The following is an 18,119-nucleotide window of genomic DNA, read 5'->3' as shown; positions in this document are numbered from 1 at the left end:
TGTCAAGTGGTAACTCTCCCTGCACAAAGAGAAACTTCATCCTCATAAAATAAAACGCTTATTTTGTAGCAGGTATAAATTACAACTATAATTTATGCTTCTATGGTGGTTAGTCATCTAGTTTCTGACTATAAAGACACAACAATAAATGTTAAAATACTTTGATCTGCACATATAGGACATTTTATAGATACAAAGAAAATGAATCTGTTAGCATGGCCTCACAGTATTTCTTTTTTTCAGGCTAATTCTTCATTTTACGTTATCAGCCCTCTAGCAATTTGATCATGGATCTCTCTCTCTCATTCCTTATACAGGAACTTCCATTTCCTTACACTTACACAGATTTGAATAAGGTATTTTGTCTCATTTTATTATTACTTCATCTCACTTATCTACAATGAGGAGAAGAGACTGAAGCAATCTCAGGAATGTTAGTGCTTACCTTGAAGAACTTGAAGGGCGGAAATTTCATAAGATCAGAAATGGGCAAGCACAGTATCTATGTATAAAATGGGGCAAGAGGCATGAGAAAGAGGTGAGAAATTATAGTTGACATCAAGTAGTTTGGTGTCAATTCCTGGAAAATACTGAAATAGATAAACTTGTTAGCATCTAGAAGATGATTAACAGCTAGCATGGAGTTGCCAAGAAGTCAAGCCCATCTAATTTTTTTTCCTTGACAGACCAATACACCAGAGGACAAGTAAGGAGCGTCAGCTATCATACATACTGACTTTGATTTGCAACAAGATACCACAAGGTATTTTCGTAACTGCACTTTGGAAACAATGATTACACAAGATTTCTATTAGTTAACTGCATAACTCGTAAAAAAACAAATGCTGCATTGTTTCAATGGATCACTGTCAAACTAGAAGGGCATAGTGACTGAAGCACCACTAAAAGCTGCCTTGGAGTTTTGATGTTTGTTAAATATGCTCTTTCTGTTGTTAGTAAGACTTCAGCTGAAGTACTATGTTAGCCCTGGGCTAACCTCAGCTGGATAATGTCCAGAATACAGAGAATGGAGAGCTTAAAAAAATTAGAGGATAAAGTAGGATCAGTCTAAAACAGACAACTGCAGAGATATGGTGATGATTTTTGAAAAAGGTGAAAAGTGGTTGTAGAAAGAGGAGACCAACTGAGGAATCATGGTCTTAAAAACTTTAGTCTTTGACTAAACACACTGAAGTGAAGCATAAAATAAAAATGTTGGCAGTGAAGAAAAGTACTCAGCTAGACCCTTTAGGCTGGTTGTAAAAATGTTACATCATTTTTTCCATGGAGATTAAGAATGGACTGAAGGCACGTTTGTCAAGGATAATATATATGTGTGTAGTTGAGCTGTCCTTGGGAAATTTATTTTGATGTCAAAGCTGTGACAATGACACTTTTTCCCCCTGTTGCTTACTCTCGGTACTTGACGCTGAACTGTGTGATGTAGAGAGGGCCTTAGCAGGGAAACTACATATTCTGCGTCCAGTGTTGATTCAGTCTCATTTGCCTTGCTTTATTGCTGTGACTGACTTAGAGTGAATAAACATTGCATTGTGTCCTATGGTGAAGGGTTACCAAGTTCCTGACTAATATGACACACAAGCCTGCAGACTTCTTGCATGTCATGTTCATCTTAAGAACTGCTCATTTCAAAGAAGTAATAGAATGTTTCACATAGAAACAGAGAGATGTTAGCACTGTATCTGTCCAGTGTTGCATCAGTTGAGATTCCTGTTTCTGCCAGTATAAACCAGTTCACAAGAATCACCAGGAAGCCCCACAGCAGTCTTTCTCGATTATCTTGTGAAGGGAAAATCTGTCCTACATTCAGTCACTTGGGTACTTGTTCCCTGAAAGACGGAATTTACGTAAGTGACCTGAAAATAACCACATCTTTTTTCTTGTGCAGAGAAAAGCTGCCTCCTTTTTTAGAATCCATTAAAGTTCATTGGTTTTTTTGTACCTTAGAGCAATGAGTTTCACACGCTAATTATGAATTGTGTAAACAATGTTCTAAATATTTCCTTTCTTCATTTAAGATCCACTAGTTCTTACATTGTTGGGGTTAAAAGATACCCATGGCTTTGCTTCACTTTATTGTTCAGTGCTTTGTATTGCTCTAGAATATCATGTCTTATGATATGATATTATAATCCTCCAAATTACATAATTTCAGACTTCAGTCTCTTTTCATGCTGATATCTTAGTTTGAATATGTGATGCATTTCTGAAACTCGTTCAATTTCTTCTGTGTGCTTTTTGATATAAAGGAAAAAGAATTGAACTTGATGCAGCAGGGAGAATACGCTGACAATAAAATGGTGACAATTTTTAGTATCTCCTGTTCTATTTTTTATTAATGCATTTTTTTTTTGTTTGTTAATTAAGCATTTGCTCAGCTCAGCCCACAAGAATGTATTTGTTCTTCCTATAAAAAGGAATGGTGTAATAATGAGATGTAAAATAATGAGACCCTGGACAAGATGTTTAGCTGTGTAGATGGATAAAAACGGGCACATTGGAAATCTTGCAAAGAGAGGCTGCACAACAATCTGATGGGTGGAATCTATAATAAGAAAGGATAGCACTGGAGTGTATGAAGTGAACTTGCAAGGGACTCATAAATAGCACGCTCAGTGAGCTGATAATCTCAAAGAAAATGATGGAAAGGCAAGCAGAATCAATTGTTTGAGATGGAAGAGAATACTGTTATTAGAGAGAAGCCAAACAAGTGTGAAAGACTAAGGAGCAGAACTAAGGAGATCAGGAATTGGGATGGAGCACAGCAGGAAGTGGAGAGGAAGATGGAAAAATTCATATGTTTGAGACAAAAGAGAAATTAAAGATGGAAAGTTAGGCAGGAGTAAAGTAGGAAAGTTAGGCTAAGGGGAATGGGAGAACCACACACTCTGAAATTTTTTTCATGGAAGAAATATTCCCCTACAAGAGGAAAAAAGATCACAGAAATGAAGGAAACTAGGGATGAGTCAAAGATGGAGAAAACTGAACCAGAATGATGGTTTTGTATTCATTAAAGCGCAAGAAGAGTAGAACTGAGGAAGAGGAGAATGAAGTTTGAGGAAATATCATCAGGAGGAGTAACTGGGGGAATCCCTAGCCTGGGGATGGTTGGCAGGAATATGAGAGAGAGAGAAAAAAGATCTGGGACAAAGGAAGCGGAAGCTTTAAGAGAATCAAAGACCAAATCAAGCAAGAAAAGTGAGGAGATGGTGAGTAAAAAAGTACAGCATCAGCATATATATAAATACCGTATTTCAATTCCTGTACTGAAATACAACATGCTTTCTAAAATAGAATTAGCAAGAGCTAGTGTAAGAAAACTCATGTGCCCATAGCTTTTCCATGTTTTCCAGTTGCATCTGCTGGCCTAATAAGTGACTGTTTCACCCTGCAGATGCTGTTTCTGTGTAATCTTGGACCATTACAGCTACAGCAACAGTACCACTAGAATAGCATTGGTATTTTGGCAATGCTGAATTTGTCCTAAGAATTTAAAGCAGTACTTCACCTGGAACTAAATGCTTGCATCTCTGTCCACAAATCCTTTGACTCATAACTAGACATTTTCTCCTTTTAGCAGAAAATCAGGTAGTGCTATACACTGTGGCTGTGCATAACTAGGATGTTTCAGGTAACATTCCACAATTTGCCAGCTCCTTTGGCAGTGGACTGGTTAGAGCTGGACTTCAGGTCCAGCTCTAACAGTCGGCAAAGCAGGAAACTGCCAAGGACAGAGGGTGCTGGGGAGTCAGCAAGATGCTGTCTTTTTTTGCATCAGAGTGCTGGAAAAGTTACAACAGTTGTTACTGCTGCCAAGCAGGATAGACCCTGCTGTCAGGGGTGGCAACTACTGCGGGAGTAAGGGATGCTTCTCCCAGAAGCAGTGGTTACCATCCATACCTCCTCTCACACCAGCAGTCCTTTTTCTCCTAGGTGCTCCCCACAGCTGTATCGTGCATCTCTGTCCCTTTACTTACTCTATTTTCTTGCAGCAGATGCAGTCAGACAGGCGCTTGGACGTTTAGAAGGGCTATAACTAGATAGTTAGGAGTTCATTGTATATTCCATAGTGGATAACTGTGTCTGATGCTGTCTCTAAAAGAGAATTCTTTGGAATCTGTGAGTGCCAAGGAACAGGTCATGCCCACAGTATATGGGGCTACAAACACTGTATCACAGTTTTGAGAAGGTTTTCTCCCCAGTCACTGGCATAGCATTAACCTAAACTAACCAAACCTGTTCTGCAGAATCTAGCACTGTACACAAGTGCTGCCTCTGTAGCTCATCTTTACCCACAGCCACACAACTTTTCTCAGTTTCAAATCAGACTGAAGACATTCCGGGCCACCAGTGTGGCATCTTACTTAGCTTTGAGGCCATCCTGTGCTTGTTTTTAATTCCTCCAGCAATAAAGCATCCAGTCAGTTTGGAATGCATGACTATGCCTAAAATAGAGTATAATCCATTTAGTTCCCAAACTAGACTGAATCTGAGTCTGACTGGAGTAAAAAGAGTGAACAGGATTTGGGGAGAGATCGGTGAGCAAGAAACACGATAATCAAACCAAGGGACTTTCTGAGGACTATTTCCGAGGCAATAGATCAGCCTATATTTGCACTTTAGAGAGTTAAGTGAGCCTCATTGTAGATTTAAAGAAGAATTAAAACATTAAAGAAGCTGCCTTGTTTGTTTCTTTTTATGAATGAGGCAAATGAAACTTTTCTAGCTGTACAAGAAGACAAGTGCTTTCCATTGTAAGAGAATGGTGGCTGCTCTCACTTGTAACCATGAGATAGGTTCAACAGCAGAAACTGACTGTTTTGGACAGGATTTACTTTTGAAAGTCTGAAGCCACATTTCACTGAGAAAGAGGGGAAGGGACATGGGTAAGTAACATGTTCTTATTTGCAGATATTATGGCTTTGAAACTATCCATTTTGTGTCCCTGGAAGCATAATAATTTCATAGCAAGAACATCCGTAACACAGCTTACCTTGAACTTTTCTTTTTTTTTAAAGTTAGTATCTGTAGTGAATAGTATCGCTGTTTTATAGCTGGGGAAACTGGCAAGATAGGTGCCATGACTTGACAGTCTAAGTAATGTGATATCCTAAGTCCCATCCCAGTACATTACTGTCAGCCCTTTTGTCCTATTTAATCATGTCTTTTATGATAAAAATACTGGAATAATGTTTCCCTTTGGAAATGTTTTGAGCAAATAACCTCATAATAAATGATACTGCAGTAATTTATCCTTTGCGTTTAACAGAATAATCATTGGCATGACTCGGTGGCTACACAGGGAAAGAACAGGTCACCGGTACCAAATATCCCCCAATTTTTAACCTACTGCTGCTAGTATTAACAATAACAACATTGACTATGGCAAATGATTCTGCAAATGATTCTTTTTTATTTCCATTGAATTTAAAATATTCAGTAGCACTCTGAGAAGCCATGAAATCTACAGGGTTTTTTAACCTGAAATTCATGCTTTGCATCTGAAATATGGTTTCTAAGCCTCATGTATTCAGGTAAACAGAAATATTCATTTTCTTGGCCTCCCTCTGTTCAGGTTGCCTATATTAGCACAGTTGTGCATGTATCACTGTACAAAAACATTTAGGACATTTCCTGTAATTTCATACTCGGGGCTAGTTTTGAGAAACTAACTTGTTCTAACAGTTATTTCTTCTTTGTGAACCATGAAGTAAGAAGTTATTGGTCTAACGGCAGAAACTGTAAGTGTGCCAAGTCTCTTCCTTTGGGCAAAAGAGGGAAAAAAGTATTGCCTCAAAAAGGCAAGCTATTTCAAACTTGCTGTGTCCTCACTTCCCTAAATAGCTCGCTCTCTTCTTTGACGTTCTTCTGTAAGCACACGCTATTAGGTTTTATTGAAATTTTTAAATAATCAACTGGGAGCAGCTACTGATGTAAAATGAATATAGCAAAGCTAAATGTCAGACTGTATAGAAGGGGGAGGTGATTTTATTTTAAACAAAACTGATTTCAGTCACTCATGCTCATTCTCCTATAGATTTCATTTAGTCAGTCTTTCATACTTCTTTTCCATACCCACATTGTAACAAGGATGAAGATGTGTATGTCTGGCTAGTCCAACCAGGATTATCTGTGGTGAAACAGAGGACAAAGGATGCCAGATTTGGAGTCACCATCATGTTTCCTGCATTCTTGTTGCTGGGTGACCATGTGCTCATTTTGGAAGTGCCTTTTGTACTCTTCAGGGACCCAGGTCCACGAGTCATTAAGCAATGCTGTTGATTGACTGCCTGTCCTTCTTTCTCCTGTGAGTTGTCTATCTTTAGTTTTAGGCTGTCCTTTGTTTTCCCAGTCTGTGTGTTTCAAGAATCTGACTGTGATCTCAATGACCTGCTGGTGCTGTCAAGTCAAGCCATTCTTTTGTCCCTTCTTATCTTGTCATTTCTTCTGGTGCTTTCATACATGTTTCTGAGTGTAATTTGTTCATTTCAGCCTGAATGTTTCTATTACAAATCTCTGCATTATGAAGTGCATCAGGTCACACAAATGAGCTAAACGAGGGAAGTACAGTGTCTCAAACAGGTGACGAGCTATAGAGAGGATCCTGGGCTAAGTACTGTAGCTGTCACACTGAAATTACATTTGGAGGCAGTTTTGTGCTGGTCGTTCTGACAGAATAGCATTAATTACCAATGAAAGTCCACCAGTGTAAACTAGCTCACTCACTTGTTAAGGCATGAGGGGTACCTGGGTTTTTTGGTGACTTTTTGGTCAGCAAACTCAATGCTATAAACATTTTTGGAAGGAGGACAGTGAGATGAACCCTCTGGAATGACTATAAGTATATCAGTGCTTCTTTTGTATACTACTGCTCCACTGAGCATTACCCAATAATAACAACAGTGCTATACAGGCTTTTGTAAGAGGAGTACCTGAATTTAGGTACTGGTAACTGAGAGGGTCTACACTGTTCTTTCATCTATGGATCTGGTTTTGGTTGAATAATGGCCTATGGTTCCTGGAAGCTCATTAAATGTCATCCATCTTGTAGGTAGTTAAAAGATTGATAGAACTAGGGGCTTGCTTTGGATGGTTCTGTTTGTACTCTTTCATACATATGTTAAAACAGAAAGATACCATGCTTAGTTTTTAGATTGTCATGGCTGAAGTTGAAGACACCAGACAAATATAAACAAGCTAAAGTAATAAAATCAAATAGATCCAATTGAAAGCTACCTCCATCTCCCAACGATAGAAACCAAGTTTCTCCTGGTGATTAGGAGAATAGCTCACCAACATGTACTGCAAAGACTGTATATGTAACATGAAGTATGATACATACACATGTATTTTTGTGTGATGAAGCATTATCTTTTAAAAGCTACAAGGTACCAAGTTATTATCCTAGGTAGATGGTTGTCAAGTGACCGAGGCTACGGAAGAGGAAGTGGGAGAACTATCTAAATTATAAAGTTGAGAGGTCAATTTCAGTAAGGCTCAATTAGTGTTACCCCAGGAATTGTAACTGGGGAAATGGGAAGACAGATAGGTAGAAGAAAGATTAAAGCTTTATGTGGAATAAAAGTTTCTTCTTCTCAACTCCAATTTAAAGGAGCTTTAGGAGAATAAGGTAACTGCTAGTATCAGCAGACTGCGATGAAAATTACCGGAAAGGATTGGAATAGAGCTGGAACAAGGAACATGCTGCTGCTTTCACTAAATTTAAATAGGCAGTTGTAAAAACTCCTGCCTTAAAATTCCTCAGACAAGGAAAGCGTTTTACAATAAGGATTTTCACATTCACTGATACTATGGGAGAGGCACTGTTACAAAGCAGAAGTGAGTGAAAGTGAGTACCAACAGCATTGGAATTGGGTTACTTTGGGGTTGGATCAAGACTTCATCTGCTCTGAGGGAGACTGTTTAGTAGCAGTCTGGACTATAGCAGTCTTTCGCCCTTGATAGCCTGGTTGCAATCCAGTCTGCTTACACCCTCCTGAAGTACTTAATTTCAGGGAAATGAGTAGGCAGCAGAGTACTATCCACCCAAGTGGGCACTAATATTAACATATAGGGATTACTGTACAGGTGTTATAAGAAGTGGATCATCTCGCCTGTGCGTTACCTGAACAACGGGCAGAGCACAGTTACATCCAAAATGTAGACACAAAGTTCCAGAAAAATCAACCTCTAAAGGCTTGTTAGGCTAATCTAACTACTCCTCTTTCTCTCGTATGAGAAGTCCAAATATAATCCTATTCTGCCCCTAAAATGGGGCGAGTGGGAGGTGTATTTGTGGCTTGTATATTCTCATTTACCTTGCTTGTACATATTAGATTGGCCTATACACTTATATACTACCTTTATTTTTTAATGTTTTTCTGCAGAACATTGATTTTTGCTTCCTTTATGTTTCTGTAGGGTGATGGATTTGCTACATCTCCATCACGAAGCGCTGACAAACTTACAATGCTGTATACAGAGTCCGAGTTGAGACTGAGGAGTTGAGATACGTGGAAGAATATCGCTTAGGAGCAGCTGCTAGCCTTGACTGAGCCCTAGGCACTGGTGAGTACAGCTGATTTTGTCTGACTTGAAGAGGTTTATTGCAGTTGCAGAAATGTTTAGTCTGGCTTTAACATCCTACCGTAATGATATATATGTGTTTATAAATTGCATTTACCCTAGAACATTAGGGAATGACCACACACTGCCACAAAGAACTACAGGCTATTATCTGCAGACCTTTACGAGCTATCACAAGGCAAGAGCAGTCAGGAGAATGCAAACAAATACCTGCACAAAGGCCCTCGGAGCTTTGAGCTGTTCAAAACTTCCACCAACCCCCAAACTCATCCAGCCCTGCCCCAAAGCTTACAACTGCCCCCCCCCGCTATCCAAACCCTGCCCCAAAGCTCCCATCAACACTAAAACATGCCACAGCCTGACGCAGGGTCCCCAGAGCTCCCAGTGGCCACCCGACAGTACCCAAGCCTCGTCCCAAAACTCCCACTGGCCCTCGATCACCCCAGGACACGGGAGACTCCCAGAGGCATTCGGGACACCGCAGGCCCGGCCGGGGAGCGGGGGCAGCTCGCAGTCCCCTCAGCCCGGCCCGCACGCCCCCTCCCCACCCCGTCCCTCTGGCCAATCGGTGAACGGTTCCGCGCAGGCCAACGGAAAGCGGACGCCGTGGTGCACGCAGAGGTCTCGTGCAGGCGGAGAGTGCCCGCCCGTGCTACGCTGCTGCCGCCTCTCCGCTACGGCCCAGTACTGCGTGTGCCCGGGACTCGTCTAGGGGCACAGCCGCCTGCCGTGCTTACTGCTGCCCTCTGGTGGGTAGCCTGCGGTACTGCAGCCGGTTGAGTGACGCATGCGCACTGCAGGCCGTGTGGTCCCTGCTGGCTCCTGTTGATCTCAATGCAGTAGTGCAGACAACAAACTCGCGCAAGCGCAGTTTGAAAGGGGTCGCTCTCTGGTGCCCTGCCATGCGCCTCACGGAGGCCGGGCGGCCTCTGCCGCTCCCGGCGCGGGTAGGGCAGCGGCGGACCGGGGGGGCTGCTGCGGCGACGGGCGGGTCCCGGTGCCCGCAGGGGCGGGGAAGGGCCCCGGCTACTGCCGGCGGGGGGTCCTGGAGCGGGTCCGGGCTGGGGGTGGCTGGGCCCGGCTCCCGGCGGGGGTGCTTCGGCTGGGGGGTTTGGGGTGGGGGCCTGGCCGTGCCGGTGATGGCGGGGAAATAAAGCCTGAAACGGCAATCGTGAAGCGACGCCCTGCCTGTGCTGGGGTTGCCCGGCAGAGGCGTGGGGCCGGGCCCTCCGCGGGTCCCGAGCACTCCCCGAAACTACGTGTGGGGCCCCGGGGGTGCAGGGCTGTGGGGTGGCTTACGCTCGGCGTCGCCCGTGGGCACTGCAGGGTCAGAAATGGAGAACAAGTTTTCTGTTCCTGGGGCTTGACAACAGGCTCGCGTGGCTGATGTGGGGGCTCGGAAACAGACCGAGCTGCGCGGCTTTGGGCCCAGAAACAGAGGTCCGGCCCTGCGTGTTTGGGCCTTGAGAACGGGCTCAGCAGCCGGGTTTTTTGGCTCCCAAATGGGCCCCGAGTCAGCTGGTGCGGGGGCCAAAAGCGGGAGCCGGCTTGGCTGGTTTTGCAGGCGGGTGGGAGGGTGTTGGGGGCTGCGGGGGGAAGCGGGGGGCGGGCAGGGTGCGTGGACCCTCCCCGGAGATGGGGGTCTGGTTGTGTCGGACGCCGAAGTTTGGGAGTCCGGCACGCAGCAGGCCGAACTCAACATCTGTGATGGTCTGTGGGGGGGAAAGGCGCTTTTCAGACCCCACGTGCCCTCTTTGAGTCCAGCTCTTCTTTCTGCGCTGCTCAGAATAGTTGTTAAGTAATTAATCGCGCAAACTAACGAATATTTATTCGGCGTGTAACTCTGATGTTTAATCCCAATGCTCCAGTTTTGACAGCAGTTGATATACAACCTTATGGAAAGCCCAGACCGTTGCACGTAGCTGGAGCTTGTAAGGAGAAGCAGCTGAAATCAGCCGGCGCTTCAGTGCGGAGCTGGGGCTTCAACGAGCCAGAACTGTAGCAAGCGGGAGCTGGAACGAGGCGGGGTGTCCGCTGTCTGGAGCGTGCATTAGCCAGAGGCAAAAGTACCTGCAGCTGTCAACGAGCAGGAGGCGTGATTAGCTGTAGCGTCTTTTCGCTGGAGCATCCCACTCACTTTTGAATACGTATATCAGCTAATATGCGCTCCCAGCATGGCCAAAGAGGGGCCGGGTGCAGGCAGGGCTGTCCGCAGCAAGCCGCTCCGAGCAGCAGGGAGGTGAGTTGTCCTTCTGCCAGCAGGGAGCCCGGCCTCTTCCCTCTGGCATGCAATCCACGCCGCGCTCCTCTCTCTGCGTGGAGGGTCTCTCCCGGTCCGTTCCCGCGGGCAGAAGCGAGGTGGGGGTCCCCCGTCTCTCCTGGGGCAGCCCCCCCTGCGAGGGGGCGCGGGCGAGGTGTCGTCGTCCCCTCGGTACCGGGCAAAGGGGAGAGAAACCGGCCGGTGGGAGCTCCTGGGGTGCAGAGCCCTTCTGGCAGAATCCTCCCCTGTCTTTTCACCGATGGCTGGGTGTGACAAGCAGGTTCATTTCTTTGTCTCCTCTTTTCCCAGTGTCACCTTCCGCGTCACACGAAGAAAATCCTGCGTGGTTAATTCCGCTTGCTGCTCAGGTAATGGTACATATCAGGCTGGGGGAGCAGAGAGAAACCCTTGCAAGTTCGAGGGCACTACAGATGCTCCACGTTAAACCCACAGAAAAGGTAAATTTGCTGCTAGTGCAGAAAAGCTGATGGAAAAATTGCTGTTAACAGATCGTGCCCTGTTCCTGAACTGGTCCCTTGATGTGTTTTTGTTTCAGGGGAAAGAATGAAATTTCCTGTCTGGTAAATTCAGAGCTGCCTGTTAGCTTCTTCAGGGTCGAGTGTTTCTCTTTGTTCATACTGATTTGATGGGCAAGTTGGAAATAGCCTTTTACTTTTTTATGATAACTGAATTTTTAGGAATGTGTGGTGTCCCTGTAGTTCATTTTTGAGCACCTAGATGGCAGTAGAAATGTAATGAGTGAAACATGATGGGAACTGGTACTTAAACTTGATTTTTATTTGTTTTTTTTTTTTTTTCCTTCCCCATTAAGAGTGTTGATGGCATGTTGTCCTGTGGCACAATCCCCATTCCGTTCAGCGGAGTCTTCAGTCTAGGACTTTTAAGTGAAAAAGTTTGTCCTTCCAAAAAGGGACTAGTCATTCCTAGGACCGAGGCATAGACTTGGAGAGTTGCTTAAGTACGTGATCGGAATTAAAGCCAACTTTCAGTTGATGTTGCTGCTGTTGGTCTTTGCTTTCATTGATTTCTCCACCACTCCCTCATGGTTGGGAGCTCTGAATCATAATGTTTTTCAGTCTCTGACACATTTCCCCCACCCCCCCCAAAAGAAGAGGCAGTGTCTAAAAGTTAATTAGTTTCCTCACAAATGTGTGAGTAAATAAAATTTGAGTTATGATGATTAAAACCATAAAAATGACACCAGTTGATACCGAAAAGCTGGTCGAAGAAACTCTCCAAGACTTGTTTTGGAGTTTTAGAAAGCAGGCATTCTTTATTGCAGCGCAGGATGCACGGGGGACAGTTCCACCTAGCGTGCATACCATAGCTTTAGCACAAACAGGTTATATAGAATAACTAATTACCTATTAATCAGATTAGTATACATATACATAAAAATGATTGCAACTGATTATCTTAGTACAGCCTACATCCGATCATGCGCCATGAAGGATCCGTTTGTGTCAAAGGGCTGCTTTTGTGACCACCGACCCATTTGAAGTTCTTGTTGGCTATCCTTGAAGTCTTTATACTTGTCCTGGTTCTTTGATCATGAAGCTTAATGCAGTTTCAATCGCATGTGGTCAGTTTCAGCATTGTTCTCATCTAGCGTACAGGAACATCTACTCATAAGAGCAAAGAACTGCAAAACTTATGAATAATTACTAGTTAATTGCTTGGCTATACTTTTGTCTATTGTTTCAATCATAGTGGTAGTATAAGATTTCTAATAATTATTTACCAAATCTCACTTTTACAGTCACCTAGCAGCAAATCAGTTTCCACAGCTGGTACAAAATATTAAAACCATCAAATTATTTAAACATACTATACAGAATGTATGGAAATACGCTATCAATTCTTGCACATCTGGACTATTTCTGAACAGGCATTCATCACACACAAAAGTCGTCAGGGTACAGATCACCTGCACTTCATGCTCTGACAAGACAGAATGCTGAGGCAGGGATGAGCTCTGAAAGAAAAAAAAAAAAAAAAAAAAAAGGCGGCTACAGGGTCACGGTTTTGTTTTGTTGTTGTTTGTTTTTAGAGAGTGCAGTATTGACTGGTGCCAGCCTGCAGAGCTCTTCTGCTGCCTGACCTCTCCTTCTCTTTCATGGCTGTAATTGTCGTTTGGATAATTGTAGAAGAGCAGTTAAGTTACTTGCCTCTGTGAATGTGCTGGTAGTACCAGGAAGGCAAATGCTTGAACCAGTAGCGAATAACTTGGCGACAAGTAGAATTTCTGAAGGAAGAACAGCAGCAGCAACAGGAAGCAAATAGCAAGTGACCAAAAACTTGTGTGTGTCAAATGCATCAAAGCTTTCTTGCCAAACAACGTTTGGCAATATGTTCCAAATGGCTTTTTTCGGTAAACGTAAATTCTCAGGAAGTTCAGGGCTGTGTGTGGCAAAACGCGTCCCTCTGCTTACATGTCCTGCTACGTAAATAGCATGGATCAATGGCAAGTCCAGTGGCAGGGCTGCTGTTCCCTACTCTCGACGTTGCCGTAGTAGTGTTGCGGTATTTAGACCTTCACGGACGGGCCGAGGAACGGAAGGAGAATGCCCGTTTTCTGTAAGGGCTCAGAATGCCGACCCTTTTCTCTGCCTGCCGCTCCCCTGTGCGTGAGATGAAGCTGTTTTATTTTTCTCCCTTGTTCCTGGTCTAAATATTTCTGGAGCTGTTGCTGCTGTGGGTTTGCAATTGGTGTTACTGCATTTTTGTAGCGTTCTAGCGATGGGTCATTTCTGCTGTGGCGAAGCGTCGAGATACGGTTTTTGGTTTAAAGCGTCAGAAACTACATTCACGGAAACCAGTAACTCGCGGCGTAGGGGAAACCGATCTGGCGCGTGCAGCTGTGCTCGCAGGGCTGCTCGGTGGCTCCTCATCGAAACGGCAGGGTGCGTGTGTGGACATCCGTAGGGTTGCGCTCTGGGTCCGAGAGCGTTAACGTATTTTTGCTGTTGGAAGATGGAATGGAGCGTGTGCCTGTTAAATCTCAGGGCGGTCAAAAGCTAGGAGGGACCCTGAGCGGGTTTGGTGGCACAACTGCGGTTTTAAAAGATCTTGACCGTTTGGAGCGATGGCCTGGAAAAAATGATTCCTTATTTGCAACGAGGCAGTTCGCAAGGACAGATGTGTTGCTGTGCTCTTTAGCAAAACTACTCAACTTGGGACGTATAGGGTGATGAAGCCTCGGCTATACTAAGGCTCGAGAAAATGTATGTAGGTCTCTATGTCTGTCACCTGCGTGTATCTAGGAAAGTGAGTTCTAGTGAAAGTAAAGTTGCCAATGAGTCAAAAAAGAAAGGAAAAAAAAAAAAAAGGCACGGTTGTCTGAAAAATGCAAAAGCTCTAGTGGCCTGTGTCAACAACTGTACCGAAGATGATGCAAAAATACTTTTTCCTCCGCTCAGTCGTACTGTCTTCACAAACCTTCACAAAAAAAAAAAAGGCAGCTTTGGATTCCTACCCAGCTTTGTGCTAATGGTTTTTTTTCTTCTCTCAGCTGGATGTCAGCTGGCACCGTTTCGCCGTGGTTGCGCTTTCTTCTGCGGTGACGGTACGAGACAGATGGAAAGATTCCGTAGTGGCCTGCAAGTACAAGGTACGCCTACGATGTGTGTCTGCATTTTTCCAAAGGTACTTGCAGTATGGACTTTAACACTGAGAGTGTGCCAACTCTCCTTCTACTTGTTTTTACATGAAATATTTTAACACAAATACTAAAAATAAGTTCTGTTCCGGAGCATGTTACACCTATACAAAGTTTACTTCCCTCAGTTTATTTTCTCTTCCTGAAAGCATAATCTTCTGTTGCTGTGTGCTTGCTAGTAAATGATACTGTGAAAATAATTTTGTACTAAAAGAGGGAAGAAACTGTTCATAAGAGTTCAGCTGTTCAGAAGAAACAGACTTTGTTTTCATGATAAAAGCTTTATGCTTTTACAGTCGATGAGGTTTTTTTTAAAATATCTTATAGTAGTACTCAAAAACGTTACGGAGATAATTAGCATCTGTACTAAAAGCAATCAAGGTCAAAGAAGAGACGTGGACAAAACAGGACAAACGGGCGTCGCATCTATGTGTTTTCCAGGCTTTCCCAGGAAGCATTAGCAGCCTTGTAACTAGAGACAGTGAGTCCTGAGGTGTTTTTGATGAGTTACTGCTTCAGTAATGTATTTTTTTCCTTTAACCTACAGTGTGTAATTTTGACTTCAGTTGGAAAGAGATTTTCCAGAATGGAAGTCTTTCTCACTCAAAGAAATTTTGTTTTATGAACTTCCCATCAGAGTGGATCTTCAGAGGTGATTGACTTGACAGTAGAAGTCATCAGTAACGAGACTTTTCACTCTCTTTAAAAAAAGAAAAAAAAAAAAAAAAGTCAATTTCCTTCCAAAGACCCAAGCACAGCCCATCTTCCTAAAGTTGATGGCATCACTGGTCTTTGGTTTCTCAGTTGTAACAGTCGAGATAACATGAAAACGTGTTGCTCTGCATGCTTCAGTACTGCCAAAAGCATTAGGAAACCCGCTAGTCCTTTTTGGTAGTCTGAGGTATTGCAGCACTGGGGATTTTACAAATTGACTTGCATTGTTTAAACTGTAACTGCCAAATAGCTGTAGTATATGATTTGTTAGGTGTATGTAAGCAGTTAGGTATTTTTCTAAACATTTAAAAAGAGAGGCAACTGAATGTTATGGGGATTTTTTCCTGATGTTTTGACGGAGTGCTCTGAAGTACTTTCTTTCTGTCTGGCTTTCAATGGTGTGTTTCCCTGGCAGTTCAGTAGTACCTCTCGCGTTTCCCTGGCAGTTCAGTAGCACCTCTCTTGGGCAGCTCAGCTGGCCAGGTGTCCCTCCGCATTCTGTAACACGCACAAAAACCCCTAGTCACGTTATAACTGTGTACTTTGGAGAGAGATAATTTAATGGTATGAATTCAGAGCTGTGCAAGTTAAGGTAATGGAAAAGGAAAAATCAAATACTTTTACAGTATAAGTATTTTTATTGGACGTGTATAAACATGGGCACACCTTTTTAGTGTAAAGTGAATTATTGAGATTTATTCTTTATTTTTCATTTTGCTCTTTGGAGTTTTCCACTTCACTTTCGGCTTTATTCACCAAACAAGCAAGATGCAAAGCGGCAGCAGCAGGAGCGCAAGGGCTGTAGCTGTTGCGGTGGATCCGTAAGCGTGGATTCTGATTGCGTACGACCTCGTCCCGCAGCCTCCCAGGGTTATCTCCCTGCAGCAGTGCTGTAAGGAAGGGAGGAGACGTTTTCCAGCACCGGCAAGAGTGTTTACTTGTATGCTAAGAAGGTGTTCAAAATGGTATCGATTAGCCTAAATGCTGATTTTAAGTGTTCAAATAGCTCTTAACTTTTAAAGGAGGTGGTGTATTTCGAGCTGACCTGTTTACCTGGAATCCTGCTTTAGCTCAGCGACTCTTCTTGTGCACCCCCAGCCTCTGCTGGCAGGGCGGTATGAGAAGCTGGAAGGTCCTTGACTTAGTATAAACACTGCTTAGCAACAACTACAGCATCGGTGTGTTGTCAACATTATTCTCATCCTAAATCCAAAATGGCCCTCTACCAGCTACTCAGAAGAAAATGAACTTTATTCCAGCCGAAACCAGGACAACCCCAAACCCTCTGATTCTGGGACTGCAACGGAAAAAACCAAACGACTTTGGGACTCCTGGGAAAGCCAAATCCGCCTGGATTTGTGCAGCTGGAAAGCAAAAAACCCACCCCATTTTCATGCACAAACCCACAACCAAAAGATCACCCCTTTTTATGTTGTGGAAAAGCACTGAAACACACCCCAAACTGAGTATTTTGAAAAAGCAAAAAACTCCCCCGTTAGGGGAAGACTGGGGATGAAGCACAAGCAGTTTGAGGGGCGTTGCTGGGGGTCCTCCCAGTGTGGATGATCTGGTGTGGATGCTCTGTTGCGGGTTATCCCAGGTGAGTTACCTGCTGTGGATCATCCTGGGCGGACTCCCTGGGGTAGGTCATCCCCACCCGTGTCCCCCCATGCACCTCTGTACCCTCACCTACCCTCTCCCCGGCGTGTGTGTTTCTCCCCCATATATGCTCCCCGCTGCTTCAGCCCGCCCCCTTCACCCATTCAAGTTTTTAACCCACGCGAGTTGTTTCCCCCCGCATCCCCTGCTCTTCTATCTCCTGTCCCCCCACCCGGCTTCCTTTCCCTCCTCCATATTCCACACACACACCCCCCCCCCCCCCCCATCATCCGTCAGGCTCCAGACCCCTGGCATGCTGCCTGCACCCCATTCTCTGTCATTTTTTTTTCTTCTTTTCCTTACAAGTTGTTGTTTCTTTTAAATGATTAAACTGTTTTCGTTTCAAGCCACGAGTTTTCTCCCTTTCGCCCTTCCGATTGTCTCCCCGTCCCACTGGGGGCGGGGGAGCGAGTGAGCGGTCGCGTGGGGCTTTGTTGCTGGCTGGCATTAAACCACGACACGAGGTGAGTTGCAAGCCCTGCCTGGCTAATGCTGGAGGCTCTCTGTGTTCCTCCTGCCATCTTGACGGGCTGTCCTTGTTCTTCATTGCCGCTTTATAGCGAGCGCCTCTCGCGCTGTAAGCGGCAGTAGTACTGGGGCCGCGCAGGTACTGCGTGTTGCAGGCAGCAAAGGGCAATTGTGACGCTTGCTGGCGGGAGCGGCAAGGAGTGCGGAGCCACGCTCCTGTAGGGAGCAAAGACGGAACCTCGAGGGCTCTACGGTCATCTGCTGAGGACTACTAATATCCCGACAGGCCTCTTTGCTTTCCCTGCTTCGCGTCTGATTACTTTGCACGCCGGAGGGCGGGGCGGTAAGTAACACCGTGCAGTGTCTCTTCGATCAGAGACGAGCCCCGCACAAGGAGCCTTGCGTGCGTGCAGGATTAGGAGAGCAGAGTTCCGATAGCACAGAGGTGAGGAAAGGTGCGCCCACCCCAAGTGAGCCCCAGGGTCGCCAGGGTATCGCTCGCTTGCAGGTGGGCCGCTCGCCTCTGGTGCGCTGGGACGCGGCGTTTCCTGCTGGACAGAGCTGCCCCTCTGGCGGAAAGCAGCTTTGGGTCTCTTGTGGCCTGCCTTCAGGCTGTCACCTGAACCAGGTGTTATGTTTTTTTTTAAATCTCTTGCCAGCAGCTGTTGACTGGCTGCTTTCACTCCCGCAACCCCGATGCCACATGCAGAGGGATACAGCAGTCCCTGGGGC

The 18,119-nt window shown here is 44.8% G+C and overlaps 1 long non-coding RNA gene across 1 annotated transcript in view; it reads left to right on the top strand.

Moving 5' to 3' along the window:
* The window catches only part of LOC138688622 (uncharacterized), a 90,049-nt gene extending 74,151 nt beyond the window's left edge, over nucleotides 1-15,898 (top strand). Inside the window, exons 4-11 of the long non-coding RNA XR_011327514.1 lie at nucleotides 244-356; nucleotides 687-3,230; nucleotides 4,729-6,328; nucleotides 8,443-8,589; nucleotides 11,177-11,235; nucleotides 13,618-13,706; nucleotides 14,400-15,682; nucleotides 15,715-15,898. This is a non-coding gene — a long non-coding RNA (uncharacterized lncRNA). The remainder of the gene's footprint in view (nucleotides 1-243; nucleotides 357-686; nucleotides 3,231-4,728; nucleotides 6,329-8,442; nucleotides 8,590-11,176; nucleotides 11,236-13,617; nucleotides 13,707-14,399; nucleotides 15,683-15,714) is intronic.
* The last annotated feature ends 2,221 nt before the right edge of the window (nucleotides 15,899-18,119 follow it).

The sequence above is a fragment of the Haliaeetus albicilla genome, chromosome 2 (assembly GCF_947461875.1).
Source record: "Haliaeetus albicilla chromosome 2, bHalAlb1.1, whole genome shotgun sequence".
NCBI classification, from domain to species: Eukaryota; Metazoa; Chordata; class Aves; order Accipitriformes; family Accipitridae; genus Haliaeetus; species Haliaeetus albicilla.
This window is presented reverse-complemented; position numbering and strand designations above follow the sequence as displayed.